The sequence below is a fragment of the Macrotis lagotis genome, chromosome 1 (genome assembly GCF_037893015.1).
Source record: "Macrotis lagotis isolate mMagLag1 chromosome 1, bilby.v1.9.chrom.fasta, whole genome shotgun sequence".
NCBI lineage: Eukaryota > Metazoa > Chordata > Mammalia > Peramelemorphia > Peramelidae > Macrotis > Macrotis lagotis.
This window is the reverse complement of record NC_133658.1, coordinates 81,872,406-81,891,623: the sequence shown is the minus strand read 5'-3', so window position 1 is coordinate 81,891,623 and position 19,218 is coordinate 81,872,406. Positions and strand designations below refer to the sequence as shown.

Sequence of the window (19,218 nt, the reverse complement as noted above, 5' to 3'; positions counted from 1 at the left end):
CGTAGTGGATAAAGCACCAGCCTTGGAGTCAGGAGTACCTGGGTTCAAATCCAGTCTCAGACACTTAATAATTACCTAGCTGTGTGGCCTTGGGCAAGCCACTTAACCCCATTTGCCTTGCAAAAAAAACCTTAAAAAAAAGAAAAAGCTAAGTGACCCTGAGACTTGAATTACTTCTGAGAAATCATAAACTTTTTTTAAAAAATAAAAACAATCTCCTTAAGGAAAAAAAAAAACAGATTCAAAACTTCATCTTGGGATTCACTCACCATGTGACTTGAGGACCTTCATTTCTCAAATTTTAAAAATGAGAAGGAACTATTTAGAAGATTCTTAAATCACTTTCTAGTTCTTGGATGAGGATCAAGTCATTAGAGTACCCAAAACATGCCCTTCCAGGTTAGCATCCAGAAGAATATTTGGTAAGCCCAATTCTGGCATTCTTAATCAAAGTGCCCTTCCTTTCATTCAATAGGATGTGAAGGTAGTCTTTGACTGCTTCCTACTGGCATATTGTGTCTTGAACTAAAGGCTTTAAATTGGCTTTAAATATCTAGAACTGTGCAGAAAAGAGGATCAAGCAATGACATCTCATTCTTTGTTGGCTATTTTCAAGAGAGAGGATTGCTGTGAGCCACTGGTTAGGCAAGGAACATATTTTTTTCAAGTAGCCACAACATGTCGATCAGTGCCCATATGACTCCTGTCTTTTGTCTCTAGTATTTATTTTTCCCTAATTGCTCCTGAATATTCAGACAAAGAACTGACTAGATTACAACTTTGTTAGTTTTGAAAGGTCAAGAAAAACATCACATAGTAACCAGAATCCATGAGAATAGAAGATACAAGAGAGAATATCTATAGTAGATGAGCAAAGTCAGGAAGCAACCCTGTGGGGCAGCCTGTTTGACCTCGGCCCAGCAGTGGATTAACCCAGAGGCTAAAACTCAAATGTCCTAAGGAGCTAGTCCAGCTGAGGGAGCTAGCAGCTTGCCCACTGGCCATGCTTAGCCCAGCACCTGGCCCTTATTGTGTAGTGATTGATGGATTACTGGTGGTTTGATGCTAGATGCTGCTGCAGGGAAACTTTCTGTCTCATATGTTTCCTACTTGTGTGCTTTAAAACTTCTAGGTTTCAGGTTTGAGTCCACTGCGCACAGAGTATAAGTGTGTCTAAAATGGAAATCGGGAAGGAAGTTTTGTAAATTCTGTTCCTGCTATTCTATCTCAATACATACCTCTTTGTAAAAGCTATCTAACATTAACTGATTAAACAATATTAGAAGACAACACAGAATTGGGATTCAGAAAAAACTAGTAGAAATCACAAGTATCCAAGGATAGAACCCTTAAGGAAGAAGCAATCAGGCACCCTGAGGCTCTGCCTGCCCCATGAGTGGGAAGTGTGAAAAGAAGCTCCCAGGAAATGTGACACCAGTGATTCAAGAATTCACAAACAGTAAGAATTTTTGAATTTGACAATGATGTGGTTCTTTCTTACTGTGTGGAAATGAAAGTCAATATATCTCCAATTACGAAACATAGCCTAAATATCTTCCTAAGCTATAATTCTATACTTTTTTCAATTCTACTGACATTTATTAGACACCAAATCTACACTATTTCCTGTATCAGATATTGGGCATGATATAGGAAGTAATCTACCTTAAAAAAAAAATCCAACTTGAGAAATGCTTTTAAAATAACGATCTGAGTGTTTTTGGGATGAAGAAGAATATGAATAGTGAAACTGCATATGGCTAAGAAAGATGCTTAAAAATTTCTTGAGGGGGTGGCTAGAGCACCAGCCTGGAGTCAGGAGTTCCTGAGTTTAAATCCGGCCTCGGACACTTAATAATTACCTAGCTGTGTGGCCTTGGGCAAGCCACTTAAACCCCATTGCCTAGCAAAAACTAAAAAAACAAACAAACAAAAACACTCCTGGAAAAGAAGACAGACATATGAGAAACTGTTCTAAGTAACTACTAATCAGAGAAATGCAAATTAAAACAACTCTGAGATACTACTTCATATCTAACAGAAAGGCAAATATGACAAAAAAGGAAAATATTGGATGCTAGATGGAATGTGGGAAAGCTGTTAGTAAAGTAAGTGACCTGATTCAAACATTCTGGAGAGAAAAGGGCTATAAAACTGAGTATACCTTTTGATCCAACAATACCTTTAAGGTCTCTATTCCAAAGACATCCAAAAGAAAAGGGGAAAAGACTTTTTATACAAACATTTATATTTGTTTATGCAAAAATATTTTTGTAGTGGCTAAGAACTGAAAATTAAAGAATTACCCCCATCAATTAGGGAGTGGTTAAGCAAGCTCTGGCATATGATTGGATTGGACTTTTACTGTGCTACAAGATATGAAAAGCAGGATGATTTTTTAAAAACCTGAAAAAACTTACATGAACTGTTGCATAGTGAAGTGAAAAGAACCAGGAGGGCATTTTACATAGTAATGGTGATATTATTCAATGGAGAGCTGTGAATGACTGAGCTATTCTCAGAAATACAATGATCCAAGAAAATCTCAAAAGACTAATGATGAAGCATACTAATGCCTCAAGAGAAAGAACTGATATTGATTGAATACAGACTGAAGCATGCTACTTTTCACTTTCTTTTTTTCTTTTATTCAAGTTTTCTTGTACAAAATTATTAATATGAAAATGTTTTGTTTACAAAATTGCACATGTATAAACTATATCTGATGGCTTACTGTCTCAGAGAAAGGAAAGGGAGGCAGAGTGGAATACAATTTGGAATTCAAAACTTTAAATAAAAATGTTAAAGAGGTGGAGGGGGAAGAAAAGAAAAGAGACAGAACACATAGGGAAATGGCAGGGAAGTGATCATCAAGTTTGTAAGGTACAAGGCCAGGGTTCAACCTAGTTCTATATATGCTAGTTAGATGACCCTGGGAAAGCCTCTTTGCCTCTCTGACACTCAGATTCCTCTTCTAAATTAAGTATGTAATATGTTGTATTACCTATCAGGATTTTTAGAGAGAAAAATCTAATATACTTCAAGGCACCATGAGTTATTATATGGGAATGTGCTAAGTCACCAATTTTACAAATGGCTGACACTGTCTCTTTCAGAAAGAAAATTTCACCAGCCCAAAGTGAATGCATCTTAAACTTAACAAGGCCAAAACAGAACTAATCATTTTTCCCTTTAAACTCATCAGTCTTTTAAACTTCCCTATTTATGTCACCACCATGGAAACAAACACATGATTCACACAAAATGGCTAAATCTTTATACAAATAAGTCCCAAATCAACCTGTCCAGTTCCAATCAATCTCCCAAACTCAATATGAATATCTCCAACTGTCTTCGATGTCCTAAACTCATCTCAAATGAAATATCCTACAACAACTCATCAACTTCTCCTTTCATCCAAATACTACTTTTCTTTCTAATGACAAATCCTATGCAATTTTTGTTCTTAGTCATCTGTAACTATATCATGATCAATTCAAAATGCTAGAGGCATATCTCCATTCTTCAGATACCTAAAGAATTGTTGTTGTTCAGTCATTTCAATTGTATCCAATTCTTCATGAATTCAATTGAAAATTTCTTGGCAAAGATAGTGAAGGTTTGCCATTTCTTTCTCTATACCATTTTAGAGATAAGGAACACAGGAAAATGTCCAGGATCACATGTTGGGAAGTATCAAAGACCAGATTTAAACTCAGGGAAATAGTCTTTCTGTCTTTTTTACTTCATCATCTTAGTTAGTCTTAAGAATATCACCACAGCTCTTCCTCGGCACTTCCAGTGGAGGGGTCATCATCTCTTTGCCGGCATCACGCCTGCCCTCAGACCCTTCATGAAGCCCAAAATTGTCAAGAAACAGACCAAGAAGTTCATCCGACACCAGTCTGACAGATACGTGAAGATCAAGAGAAACTGGCATAAACCAAGAGGCATTGATAACAGAGTGCAAAGATGATTCAAGGGCCAGATCTTGATGCCCAATATTGGTTATGGAAGCAATAAGAAGACAAAACATGTTACCAAGTGGATTCAGGAAGTTTTTGTTACACAATATCAAAGAGCTTGAAGTACTCCGATGTGCAACAAATCTTACTGTGCTCAGATTGCTCACAATATTTCCTCTAAGAATCGCAAAGTCATTGTGGAGAGAGCAGCTCAGCTAAGCTATCAAGATCACCAATCCAAATGCTAGGAGGAGTGAAAAAAATGAGTAAAAAGCTTTGCACATTTTTATTTGTGTTAAATAAACCCTCAAAATTAAAAAAAAAAAAAAAGAATATCACTACAAAAAAAAACCCTAAAAAAAAAAAAAAGAATATCACTACAGAGGGGCAGCTAGGTGGTACAGTAGATTGAGCACTGGCCCTGAAGTCAGGAGTACCTGAGTTCAAATCCAGCCTCAGACACTTAATAATTACCTAGCTATGTGATCTTGGGCAAGTCATTTAACCCCACTGTCATAAATAAATACAAATTAAAAAAAAAAAGAATAACACTATGGAATTCCAAGTTGTTTTTTTGCTGACTCTCATTCTCACCATATGAATTGCCCACCTACTTCTCTAAACTTAAAAAAATCCAGAATGGTATATTATTTCTACAGTTAATATTTCTAAAACTCTTTAAACAATGACAATGCATCACTGTGTAGTAAATGGAATTTATATACACAGCATAATTTTCAATTTGTGTTGTTCTACAATGAACTTATTCCTTAGTGCAATTTGTAAGTATATGATAAGTAATTCACTCATATGACAGGAAAAGCAATAAGAATACTTCTCTGAGTAGCTTTTTTTTTGTTTTTTACCATGGTCTTCTACAACCCATAAATAAGACAAAATTCATCATTATAAGTATCAGAAACTTGGAAAGCACATCATAAGTCACCTCATCCAACTCCTACTAAAAAATGAATACCTTATTCAACAACCTTGACAAATGGTGATACAGTCTCAATATGAACAACATTAATATTAGGAAATTCACTCTTAGAGGTCAGCCTACCTAATTATATTTTCCTAGGCTAATAAAAAATTAGTTCATCTACTTTAGTCTAAACATGCAAGAAAAAGTAGTATGGAAAAATCATTCCAAACTAAGCTATAAAGTGATTTCCATTCACAGTTCAAAAGAAGTTCTGAATCTCAGTTGAAGGGAAGAAAGGAGCACTAGCATTGCAGTTGTAGGGGAGCAGTGGCCCTGATCATAGTAGAACAAAAAAGAGAGCTAAAACTTGTGACTGCAGTCAAGCAGGGACACACCCTGTGTAAAACACCAGAAGCTAAGCAGTGATTACACAATCACTTTGCAAGTTCTAAAAACTTGCAGATCCTTTGAATTAGCTCTAAAAAAATAGTCTAAAGTTTGATATAGTGCCTCCACACCCAGATGACTAAAGTCCACTCCCACATGGGCAGAAAGAATTTTAAAATAAATTTTAAAGCTAAGAAATAGGCTGAAAAATGAATTAGTGATAAAAAAAGAATCCAGCAATAAAAAAAACTATTATAGTGTCAGAAGACAATATGAAATAACTATAAGCAAACTAAGAAAAATTTTAAATTCGACACAAGTCCAACAAGAATTCTTGAAATTGTAAAAGAAAGATAATAATGTTAAAGGGAAAAAATAGAAAAAGAAGTGAGAGTGATACAAGGAATTTATGAAAAGAGAATTAACAGCTTGGCAAAAGACCAGGACAAATTCTGAGAAAAGCAACACCTTAAAAAAATGGAATAGGTCAGATGGTAAAGAAAGCAGAAAAACTCACTAAAGAAAACTCCTTAAAAAAAACTGGCCAAATGGAATAAAAGGTACAAAAACTCACTGAAAAAAAGTAAGTCTTGAGGGGGCTAGGTGGTGTAGTGGATAAAGCACTGGCCCTGGAGTCAGGAGGACCTGGGTTCAAATCCGGCCTCAGACACTTAATAATTACCTAGCTGTGTGTCCTTGGGCAAGCCACTTAACCCTGTTTGCCTTGCAAAAAAAAAAAACTAAAAAAAAAGTAAGTCTTTAAAATTAAAACTGGGCAATTGAAAATTAATGTCTACATGAGATATCAAGAAACAGTCAAAAGAATAAAAAAATAGAAGAAAATGCAAAATGTCTGACCTGGAAAATATAATGAGGAGAAATAATTTAAGAACTATTAAATTTATTGAAATTCATGAAATCAGTTTGATATAAATCTAAAATAGAAATTGAAAGAATCTACCAATCACTTCCTGAAAGAGATCCCAAAATGAAAACTCCAAGGAATGCTATAGCCAAATTCCAGAATTCTCAGTACAAGAAAATAGTTCAAGTAGTCAAAAAGAAATTATTTAAATATCATGTAACCACAACTAGAATCACAGAAGATTTAAAAGCTTCCAAGATAAAGGAATAGGGCACCTAGAATATGACATTTTAGAAGGAAAAAAGGACTAAGATTGCAAGAATAACTTATCTAGCAAAAGTAAATCTAATTCTTCAGAAGATATATATATATATTTTTTTTTAATGAAATGGCTGATGAAAAGACCAGAGCTGATTAAAAATCTGAAATTCAAGATAAGACTAAAGAAAAGCACAAAAAGCTAAATGTAAAAAAAAGAAAAAAAGCATAAAGAATTCAATAAGGTTAAACTATTTACATTCTTAAATGGACTGATGATTTATGTAACTCCTAAGAACTTTATTATTATTATGGCAATTAAAGGAGTGTAACAGAGGACAGGAATGTGAGTCAATTATGTTGGAATGATTTTTTTTTAAATGAAGAGGTAAGAAAGAGGAATGGACTGGAAGAAGGAAGAAGGGAGAGGAAGAAGGGAAAAATTATAATACAAAAAAAAAAGGTGCATAAGAAAGCTTTCACAGTGGAGAAGATGCCAGACTTGAATCTCACATTCTTCAAAATTGGTCCAAAGAGGCAGAACTCAGTGCCAATTGGAGTCTAATTTTTAACTTTATTTTTATTAGATTTTTTGCAACATGGTTAATATGAAAATGTTTTGCATGATTTCACATGAATAACTGATATGTTGCTTATTGTTTGTCTTCTCAATAGGTAGGGGAGGGACTAGAAGAAAGGAGAGAATTTGGAATTCAAAATGTTTTAAAACAAAAGAATGTTAAAAGGGTTGCACAAGAGAATGAGGCAGGACTTGAATCCATGTGGTCAACTCTATCTTAATTACTTCAGTCTTTTTCTATGTGGTAAGTACCTATGTGTGGTCAAGCCAAGGGTCAAACCCTGGCCCTGAGAATTTATTATATCATATCATTTAAAAAGTATATTAAATGTCATTGGTTAAATGATTTCTTAATCATTACACTATCTTCTATACCACCGAGCAAATAAAGAACAAGTTTCTTATCTTAGTCAACAGAACTCTCTACAAACTAACTTCAAACGTCCTTTCCAGTCTTGAATGAAATCTATAAACCCAGAAAGAGACAGATTACATTAGGGGACTTGAGAGATGAGAAGTTGCTAAGAGAACATGGAAATTAAAGAGGAAATGAATAATGAATCCCCTACCCCATTCTTCTCCTTGTGTCATACTCTATGTTTGTGTCTTTAGTCACAATATCTTTATATAACAGTATAGATTTCCCCATCATCGTCTCGTGGGTCTGTTGATATCCCAATTCAGGTATGTATCTTTCTTAAAGGCTTCCTTGACATCTCTTTTCACTCTTAACAAATAGTATGTATATATGAAAATTTTCAAAAACTGTCCCTAATACCCAGCATGCTGTTCCTCTTCTCTAACTCCTGGTTCAACTGGAACCAGTTCAGTTAAAATCTCATTTGCTGCAAAAAGTTTTTCATAATACTTTGCAATTCAAAGGCCTTCCTTCTAAGATTATCTCTGGTTTATTCTGTATTTATCTCTTTTACACCTAGTTCTTCACCTATTGTATCTCTACTCTGTGAGCTCCTTGAGGTCAAGGAATGTATTTTTGTTTATTTTAATTTTTTTCCATTTCTTTTTATTCCCAGGTTTCAATAAAGTCCTGGCACCATTAGAATGGGCACCTAAATGTTTACTGTCTTATCTTTACAGTCTATGTTGAAGTGACTATCCATCCATTCATATAAGTTTAAAAAAAATAGGTGTTACAATAGAAAAAAAATACTGATCTTAAAGCCATGAAACTTGGAATGAAGTATGGATATTGGCTCTGCCATCTATTAATTGTATGGATTTGAACAAGTTACTTCATAGTGCTGTTGGGCAAAAACTACTTTGTAAATTAGAAAGTACTTGAAGAATATAAACTATTTCAATTAAAAACTGATTCAAGTAGGCCAAGCCAAGATAGCAGAGTAAAGGATGAGACTCAGGAGCTCTCTCCCAAACCTCTCCAAATATGTTAAATAATGATTCTAAACAAATTCTCAGGTGACAGGACGCACATAAAGGCAGAGTGAAACAATTGTCCAGCCCAAGACAACTTAGAAGGCTGGCAGAAAAGTCTGCAGCCCCGGGGGTGGCAAAGGAGCCTGGTCCAGGATGAGCCCCACCATCACCTTCTTGGGCCTGGCCCAGCACACCCGAGGAGCAGGTCTCACAGAGACTGAATAAGTGGCAGCAGTGGTGGTTTCCAGCACTCTCAACCAAAGACAACAAAGACAACGTAGAAGGACTGCAGGAAAGGTCAGTCCCCTCTGGGTGAGAGTGGAGCAGAGTTCAACACAGAGCCTACCTCATGAAACCAGGAGCAGACCTAGGGCACCATGGAAGCAGCAGCAGCAGCATCTACTTCCAGAGCTCTCAACCCACAGATGGAGGGGTCAGAAGGAGATTCCAAGGATCTCTTTGCTAACACTGAGGCATGGCTCTGTTGCACTGCCCATATTCAGATCCAGGTGGCAGTGCCAGAGTGAAGAGGAACATTAGTACCCCAGAGCTTATAGCCACACTAGAGTGGGGACCTTCCTCACACTTCGAAGACAGAAAAGAGTTGTCACATACCACTCACAGAGGAGACTAGAAGAGCTGTAACATCTCTCTTTAGACCATTCTACCTGGGAAGAACTGAAAACTTACAGGTCCCCAGATGTATCTCTGAAAACAGTTTCACAAAACTACAAGAGCCTGAAGAAGTTTACTCTCCACCTGGGAAGTAGAGCCCTACTTTAACAAAGAGTTAAAAATCAAGTCATAGACTGGGAAAATGAGCAAATAACAGAAAAAAAAAAATCTAACCATGACAAGGAAGATCAAAACACAAACTCAAGAGATAACAAAATCAAAGCTCCTATGTCCAAAACCTCCATAAAAATTTAAATTGATCTCAGGTCATGGAAATAAGAAGGTAGAGGAAAAATTGGGAAGAGAAATAAGAGTGATGCAAGAAAATCCTGAAAAACTAGTCATAGCCTGGTACAAGAGACAAAAAAAATACTGAAGAAAATAACACCTTAAAAACAGATTAGGTCAAATGACATGAGGTACAAAAAGCCAATAAGGAAAGAATACTTTTTTTAAAAAAAAAAGCAGAATTGGCCAAATGGAAAAAGAGACACAAAAATTCACTGAAGAAAAAAAAAACTCATTAAAAAGAAGAATTTGCCAAATGAAAAAGCAGGTACAAAAGCTCACTGAAGAAAATAATTCCTTAAAAATTTGAACTGATCAAATGGAAACTAATGACTTTATGAGAAATCAAGAAACCATAAAACAAAATTGAAAGAATTTAAAAATAGAAGAAACTGTTGTCAAATATCTTACTGGAAAAACTACTGATCTGGAAAATAAATCCAGGAGAGATATTTTTTAAATTATTGGATTACCTGAAAGTCATTATCAAAAAAAGAATCTACACATCATCTTTCAAGAATTGTCAATGAAAGGAAATAATGAGCAGGATACTCTCAGAAAAACCTGAAAAGACTTAGGTAAGCTGATGCGAAATGAAATGCACTGAGTACAAAATAACATCAGCTGTGAATGATTTAGCTTTTCTCAGCAATACAATGATCTCAGAGAAAGAGTTCAAAGGTTTCAAAACACAGTATGAAGAATACTTTTTTTTGGAACTTTATTTTTCTTGAGATTTTTTCATTGAGGTTTTTTTTGGGGGGGGGAGTCTATGTTTTCTTTTACAACATCACTATTACATAAATGTTTTGCATGACTGCACATTTATAGCCTGTATCAAATTGCTTGCTTTCTCAATGGGGGTGGGAGACCAAGGAGGAAGGAAGGGAGAGACTTTCAACCTCAAAGCTTTAAAATTAACATTAAAAGTTTTCACATGTAACTGGGGAAAATAAAATACCAAATTAAAAACTACAAAAAAGAGAAATAATTCAAGATTGATAAAAATATGAGTTAGATAAACGTTCCTATTAAAATGAAAAGGACATAATAAAAGTTAATAAAAGAAGCTGCCAACAGAACTATTATAGAAAATAAATTCCATTGGGACAATACCATTAAACTAAGTGCCAAAAAAAAAAAGTATTTCCATCATAAAAAGTTATATTCAAAGGGATTTTTAAAAAACATAAATCTAAAGGTGATTAGTTCCATTAATATGAATATCAATACAAAGTTATATTTATTATTAACCTAAGTCCCTATGGATAGACAGACAAATGCATAAGTATTCCTTATTACTTCTAGAATCAAATATAAAATTTGTTATTAGCCTTTTACAGCTTTTATTTTCAATGTCTCCCCCACTTTAGACTATGAGCTTCTTGAGAGCAGGAATCATCTTGCCTAACCCTAACCCTCAGCATTTAGCAAAGAACTTGGAAAGTCCAAAATGTGCCAGTTAATAATGTTTACTGATTACATGATGCATACTCATAATAAAAGATACACAGTCAAGATTACAAAAAGGGAAACTCCCTTCTTCCAACCTCCACCTCTATCACCAAAGAGCACCTCTGTGCTGTCACTCAGATCATATCCAAATCCAATGACATGTCAATGAAATAGGAGTTGTTCTGGACCCAGAGATCAGAAGCAGGGCTTAACCTACAATTTCCTATACAAGTCTCATGACCTTTGCTCTAAAGCCTCCTTCTAATCTTCCTTGCTGAAAGAAAAATCAAATACCCTAGCAAAGAAGTATTGACAATACTTAATTATCCATGATAAAGGTAAGAAGAGCATAAACAAAATCCACACATAATCTAAAAACCTAACTTTCTTCCATTTTTTCAATGGATCTTTAAAAAATTTACAAATTATTTTCATGATTTCATTTACAACTCTTCCTTATCTATCAAATTTAAGAGAAAGGATGTATGTAAAAGAAAATAGATAAAATTTTACTTTCCTTTTTTTTAACAATTTAATTTAATTTTTATTTACTTAAGGAAATGGGGTTAAGTTCCTTTGAACTTTAGATTCATGTTTAAATAGGCTGAGAAAACTTGGTCATGCAACAGGGACAAGTCTATAAATTATCAAGATGAAGAAGTCATTCGGGAAATTGGAGTAAATTCAGTATGGCTTTCTTTCTTTCTTTCTTTTTTAGGTTTTTGCTAGGCAATGGGGTTAAGTGGCTTGCCCAAGGCCACACAGCTAAGTAATTATTAAGTGTCTGAGACCAGACTTGAACCCAGGTACTCCTGATTCCAGGGCTGGTGCTTTATCCACTGTGCCACCTAGCCGCCCCCTCAGTATGACTTTCTAGCAGACGCCTAAGAAAGAAACACCTGGGATGTGTGCATGGTGAAGAAGACCCCTTAGCTTTGACTTTAGCCTTGGTCAGGTCTCCTTCCCCTCCTATATTACTTTGGCCAGAAGCATACCTTTTGAGCTTCAAAGGATCTAGATAGTAGAAGAGGTTGATCATAGGACTTTCTTCAGATCAATTGATAGTAATTTTTTTTGCTTCTTTTTATTTATTCATACATTACTAAAATAGTTTTGTTGTAAGAGTAAACATAATCCCTCCTTCCCACACAAAAATAAAAATTCTCATAAGAAATAAAGTGAAAGAGGGGAAAAATATTTGTTTCAGTTTGTGTTCTGATACTCCCAGCTCTGTCTCTGTGGTGGATCTCATTCTTTGTCATAATTCCATCAGAGGAGTTACTTCCACAATTTGATGTTGCTGATTGTAATTCCCTTCACCCATTCTCCCCACTACCAATTATTATAATTTCTCTCTCCTTTCACTCTGTCCCTCTTCAAAAGTGTGCTGTGGGATAGCCAAGTGGCACAAAGGACAGAGCACTGGTCCTGGGGACAAGAGAAGAGGCCCCAAGCCTACATCCCACCCCAGAGAACCAGCAACCACCCAGTGCTGGACGGGCCAGTCAATCCCACCACCTTGTATAAAGTAAAAAAGAAAATGTATTATATCTGACTATCCTCTCCTATGATCTACCCTCTCCTCTATCATTCACATCCATCCTCCCCTCACCCTGTCCTCTTTCTCTCCTTTTTCTTCTAAATGTCTATACCCTATTGAGTGTATATACATTATATATATATATATATATATATATATATATATGTTGTTTTCCTTTATGAGCCATCTCTGATGAGAATGAAGGCTCTCTCAATCCTCTTCACCTTCCCCACCTTCCATACCATTGAAAAAGCTATATCTTGACTCTTTTGCATGAAATATCAGTCTATTCTACCTCTCCTTTCCTTTCTCCCAGTACATTTCCCTTTCACTCAATGACTCCATTTTTAAAATATATTATACCTTCAAATTCAGCCCTCTCCTATGCCTTGTCTATAAAGGTTCCTTCTACCTGCTCTATTAAATGAGAAGGTTCATATGAGTATTATCAGTATCATCTTCCCATGCAGGAATACACACAGTTCATCTTCATTAAGTCCCTCATAATTTACCCTTCTCGTCCACCCTCTCTATGCTTCACCTGAGTCCTGTACTTGAAGATCAAACTTTCTGTTCAGCTCTGGCCATTTCAACAGGACCATATGAAGTTCCCGTTTCATTGAAAGTCCATCTTTTCCCTGGAAGAGGATTTCAGATTTGCTGGGTAGTTGATTCTCAGTTGCATTCCAAGATCTTTTGCTTTCCAGAATATTATATTCCAAACCTTACGAGCCCTTAATGTAGTTGCTGATAAGTCCTGTGTGATCCTGACTGCAGTTCCATGAATTGTTTTTCTCCTCTTCTAATTGTGTGGTTTGGACCTCCATGGGACCAAAGTCATTGTCTATGATCAGGTTCCTTCCCCCGCCCCCCCCCCCCGTTTACTCACTTCCCCAGCCTGCGTCTGGTTTAGGGTGCTTCCTGAGCTTTTGAGTATTATTGTGACAACCCTGCAAAGACCTCAGTATGTAAGACTCTGACTGCTCTTCTGCCTGTGCTCTGGACTGTGGATGGCAATAGAGAGCTCCCAGACTGGGACCAGGGTCTGAATATGGACAAAGCACAAGAGTCCTGTCCCAGGGCCAGAGGAGAGGTCTCCACAGACTTTCTCCACCCCCTTACCCTCCTTGGGCTGAGCCCTCTGGTTGCAGGTGCCCAGCAGCTCGCTGCCAGGTGGCTCTGTGCACTTGCTTCCATTTTGTGGGATCCGCGCTGGGGGCCACACTGACTCCCACTCACGCTAGCAGAGCTTTCCCCCTGATCTTCCAAGTTGTTTTTGTTATTTCCTGGGTTGCCAAGTTGGGAAACTGCTTCTGCTGCCAGGAGCTGGTGCTCCCCATGACCACGGTGTCTAGGCACCCAGGCTATTCTGGGAAGACTGGGGTTCCTTCACTCCAGTACAATAATCCTGGTTGTGCTGTCACCCCCTTCTACCCCTGTGGAATAGCATTTTCCCATGATTTTCCAGGCTACTTTGTACTGGAGAATTGCCTCACTGGATCTTTCTGTGGGTTCTGTCTCTTGAAAATTTAGTTAGAGCGTCATAATTTTAAGGTTTTGAAATATCTTTGAGAGAACTCCTAGGAAAAGTCTGTTCTCATGCCACCATCTTGGTTCTGCCCCTGCTTTCCTCTTTCGATACATGTGTTCTGTTTTTGTAAAATTAAGGAGTTGTATGTGATGACACAGAACATAGAATACCATAGCTGAAAGAGCTCTCAAAAATCCTGTGAAACCCTGTTATAATCTTGTAGTCATTCAATGAGTCATTAAATAAATATTTACTAAGGGTCTACTGAGTGCTAGGAATACAATGAAAATTAAAAGGTAGCCCTTGCATTCAAGGAGATCACATTCTAATGGGGAAAGAAAAATGCAAGCAATTCTGTACAACCAGGCTGCATACAAGGTAAGCTGAATATAATCAACAAGGGGCAATCATGAGAATTAAAGTTTACTGAGGTAGGAGCAAGTGGCATCTTGGAGTCAAGAATAGTGTGTCCCACTGTGGTTGATCAGACCAATACAAGCTTGGAAAGCTCTACTGCAGGCCAAACACAAAATAGTCCACATAAACATTTGGAGTAGAAATGTCTACATTTGTGCATTTCACATTTCTTTTGGGCTACTTCAATTCTGCTTCACTCATACAGCACAGTGCCTTCTTTGATGCAGGGATACCATGTTAGGCAGTACTTATCAGTGTTTCTCATGTCACATAATTAATTCCAGAGTGCTTCAGAGAGATCTTGAAAGTGTCCTTGGCAACTCTGTTTCTGACCTTCATGTGAACACCTTCCTTGTGTGACAGGAGAGTTCTTTGCAAAATACCCTTTTAGACATTCAAACCCAGTTCATAGAAGGGATCTCTGAAGTGAACTTAAATGTTTGGCAATTTAGCTGAATAAAAGACCAATAGTGTCCAGTATCTTATCTTGCCAGCGATCTTCATAATCTTCTTTAGACAATTCAAATGGAAGCAATTCAGTTTGTTGGAAAGAGGCTGGTGGATAGTTGAGTTTCACAAATATTCAACAATGAGATAAGCACAAGAACTTTATAGACCTTTTGTATAGTACGCAGTTTAATACTACTACTCTCCCACATTTTCCTTTGAATTCTTCTAAACAATGAGCTTGCCCTGGCAATGTATGTGTCAACCTCATCATCTATGTGTACCTCCCTGGAAAGTATAATGCCAAGATAAGTGAACTTAGCCACAATATTCAAAATTTCTCCATTTACTGTAATTGATAGTATGGTGCTGCCTGGTAGAGTACCCATGTTTTCTTGGTATTGATTATAAGATCAAAATTATAAGAAGCAGCAGAAACTCAAGCTATACTTTACTGCATCTCAACTTCAGAAGTTACATTGAGTGCAGATCTGTAAAGCAAAAAAAAAAAAAAAAAAACCAAACAAGTATGTAACAATTCTCCCTCCACTTTAGTCTTGGATTGTAGCTTTTCTAAGTTAACTCTGGGATCTTAAATGAGATTTGAAGGGAAGTCAGGAGGCATAGATGAAGAGAGAGCATTCCAGACGTGGGAGATAGAGAAAAAACTCAAAGTTGAGAGATTCGGTGTCTTCTTCATGAGGCCACTGTCACTGAATTGAAGAGTACATGTCAGGGAATAAAATATGAGACCAGAAAGGTAGGAGGAGACTAGGTTACAAAGGGTGTTAAATGCTAAATGAAGAATGTTGTATTTGATCTTGGAGGCAACAGGGAATCACTGGAGGTTACTGAATAATTGAGTGATAATTATTGACCTGGAAAATATGATTGAAAAAAGTCCACCAAATTTATCAATTAAGAGGTTATTAGTAACTGGGAGGAGAGCAGCTTCAGCTAGATGATAAGATCAGAACCCAGACTAAATAAAAGAGAGAAAAAGTAATAAAGGCACTTATTGGAGATAGCCTTCTCAAGGAGTTTCGCTTCAAAAGGGAGAAAAGGTATGGGACAAAAGCTAACAGGGATAAACAGATTAAATGAGGATTTTTTGAGGATAGAGGCACAATGGGCATTTTTATAGGCTAGAGAATAGATAAAAGAGATAATGAAGTAGAAAATGAGTCTGGCAACCATTGCATTATGTGGGAGAAGAATAAAGCAAAAAATAGATAACAGAAGGCATCACAGTAATGTGAAATGAGGAAGAATGAAGGAAAGACTGAATCAGAAAGTCTTCTAATCCCTTTAGAAAGGATACTTACTTACTTAGGTGACATATTTACTTGGCATAGACCATTCTCTCCCAAAAGCCTGTGACATACTCTATCATCAGTACATACAAAGAAAGACTAGAGTAAAGTAGGCACAAAGTAAGAGAACACATGTGGCAAAAAGTTATCACATAGCTACTACTGACTGGAAATCCTTTCTAAGGCACTTGAGAAGTTGTTCTGAAGGATTAAATAGTTGTTTTGGGTTTTTTTTGCTGAGATTTTTATACCAAAGGTCATTAGAGAGTGACAGTGTCTAACTTTTTCTCCTGACAACCACTAACCTTGGGATGGGAGTCGAGTACAATATTTCTTTAGATGTCTTCAGCAAGTGTAAACTTATTCAAAAATAATCCTTCTTGGGCTTTTCTCCTCTTTTCCTGTACTGTGATTTAACATAAAGCCTAGAGTGGGGAATCAGATTGTTTAACACTGTAAGAGGAATTATATAGACTGGTGCAGTGAAAGTTACTGAATTTTAGGAACTCAGAAGTTTCAAGAATCAAACTGGTGGTGTCAATGACTAACTCCTTAAGCTTAGATTTTTCTCTTACTTCAGTTCCCTTATGTTTCAAGTATGGTATAGTGGAACAAGAACTAAACTTGGATTCCAAAGATAAAGGTTGCATCTCAGTTTCAATATTTCCTATGTGACTAGACAAGTAGTTTAGCTCTTTAAGCAGCTCTTTTCTCATTTATAAAGACAATACACTAACTACCCCATGTGGAGTGTTGAGAAGAAAGTGGTTCATAAAACCTTAGAGAACTCTAAAAATAAGTAGCTATTACTAATATTCATTGCATCATAAATCTCAAAGTAGCTAAAAACATTCTTCGTATATTTCATATACTGTATAAACCGCTACAGAAATATGGACTACTTTTATATATTATACTTCCTCAATTTTTTCTTTCACCATCTGAAAACCAAGTTAAAATTCATAGTTTCACTTTTAGATTGTCAATTTATTTTCAATGGAATGCAATATTTGATCAAGCCATGAAGAATACTAGTCATTACAAATAAAAAAAAGTATGGAAAGAAATTTATTTACCTAGGAAAATGTTCAATTTTTGTCATCTGAATATTTATTTAGCCCACACACACAGTGAAGTTATGTTAATGTTTTCCAAAGAATTTGACTTTATGTAATAACTGAGTAAAAAAAAAAAGAACCAGCAAATCATTTTGCAAATAATTTAAGCTAAACGGACAAAACCTCTTAAGGTTTTATGTGGAAAAGTATCAAGAGATTACAAAAACAGCATACAAAATTATATTCCATAGAAACAGAAGCTTACATTCATATGTAGCTTTACCATTATAAAATACTTTATGTACATTATTTCATTTGATCTTCAAAATAGTTCAAGGACTACTACCACTTTGGCAAATAAGTAAATGCTGAAGAGAAGAAAAGGCCGGATAATGCTTAGTAAGTTAGTAAATGGCATCTATATCTAATACCAGGCAAGATTTCTGGGACTGGTCCATTGGGATTATGGTAGACTGATACAATTCAAATGAGCAATTCTTGGTTGAATATGACCATATCATCATTTATTTCCCTACTTTTGGTAAATGTTATCGGTAGGTGAGGAGTTTCATGAATTATCAACTAAAACAAATGGATACTTCTAAGGATTTTCCCCAAATCATTCACTAACTGATTAGTTGATTAAAAAAAGGTTTAAACTATGGAAAAAATAAGTATTGAAGACAATTAAAAGGAGTTCATAAGAATGTATTTGCTAGAATTTTCAAATTTATTTTAAAATGCTTTAAAGTGAAAACAAAGAAGACAGAGAAAACTGTCAAAGTAAGAAGAGTAGCTATTAATACATCCAAAAGTTGGGAGAAGGAAAAATTTAGTAATGAAACCCATGGCTTTATATATCTAAATACAAATGCACCAAGTATGGATGAAAAAAAGATAAACTAGAGATCCTAATGAATCTTTTTAAGGCAAGACCCAGGATTATTATAGTCCCCTAAAATGGTATACTTCATTTTTTAAAAGCAGATAAACAAAAAGGGGATTATCAAGTTCCAATTAATATTAGGAAGATATATTCATGTGAGGAAATCTAGGAACAGATATAAGAAGCATAATGGATAGCTTCTGGGTGAAGATAATTGGAAGATGAAAGATAAGAAATACAATCATTGGATTATACTATATTCCTTTTATGGAGTAAAAATGAAATAGATAAGTTCAGGAAAGACATCTCAGACAGACAGAGAAAACATGACAGAGAAACATAATGTAGGAGTGATTAGAGAAATTAGTTATCTAGATATCTACTGGAACTCTCTCAATCAATAAGATTTTATTAAACAATATTTTTTAGATGCTATGCTAAGAACTTGGGACAAAAGACAAGAAAATTCAAAAGTCCTTGCCTTCAAGGTGCTTATACTCTATCCTCAGAAATAACATGATTATGAAGCAGTTAGGTGACCTCAGTCATTAATAATAACCTAGCTGTGTGGCCTTTGGCAAGTCACTTAACCCCATTGCCTGGAAAAAGAACAAAAACAAAAATGAAGAAATAACATGATTACAATATTACAATTACAAAGTTAATTTTACAGGTCCAGAATAAAGATAAAAGTTCACAAGCTTGGGAGATCAGGAAAAGCCCAAATATATTCGCTGAATTTTGAAGGAAACCAAGGATTTCAACAGTCAGAGGTGAGTAAGTCTGACACCTCACATTTTATATGTGAGGAGGGGACTCAATTTTAAATTATTTAGGAAAAAGACAAACAGGATTCCATGGATTAAAATTCTATAAGGAAAGTCAAAACCCTAAAAAGATGGGAAGCTTTCAAGAAGGAACTTCTAGAGACAAAGAAAAATGATGAGGGAGAACAAGAACAGTCTAAAAAAGACATAAATGCAAATGAAATTCATCAGATTTAATAAAAAATGTTGGATGGTCATGAGAAGAAAGGGACATCTCTACAACCTCCGTGCAATCACTGTGGAAATCAATTTGGAATTACAGAATTATAATCAGTAAACTTTTCATACTCTTTGAACCAGCAATTCTACTGTCCATCAAAGCAGGTTAATGACAGAAAGGTTCTTTCTACAACAAAATATCCAAAGTAGTATTCTTTGTGGAATTAAAAAACAGAAACCAAATAAG

At 35.7% G+C, this 19,218-nt stretch overlaps 1 protein-coding gene and 1 pseudogene across 3 annotated transcripts in view; one reads left to right on the top strand and one right to left on the bottom strand.

The window, feature by feature from the left end:
* WWOX (WW domain containing oxidoreductase) overlaps positions 1 to 19,218 on the bottom strand; it is a 1,413,871-nt gene that overhangs the window by 1,187,206 nt on the left and 207,447 nt on the right. The gene's annotated exons all lie outside the window — the stretch shown is intronic.
* LOC141493097 (large ribosomal subunit protein eL32 pseudogene) lies at positions 1,393 to 4,281 on the top strand (annotated as a pseudogene).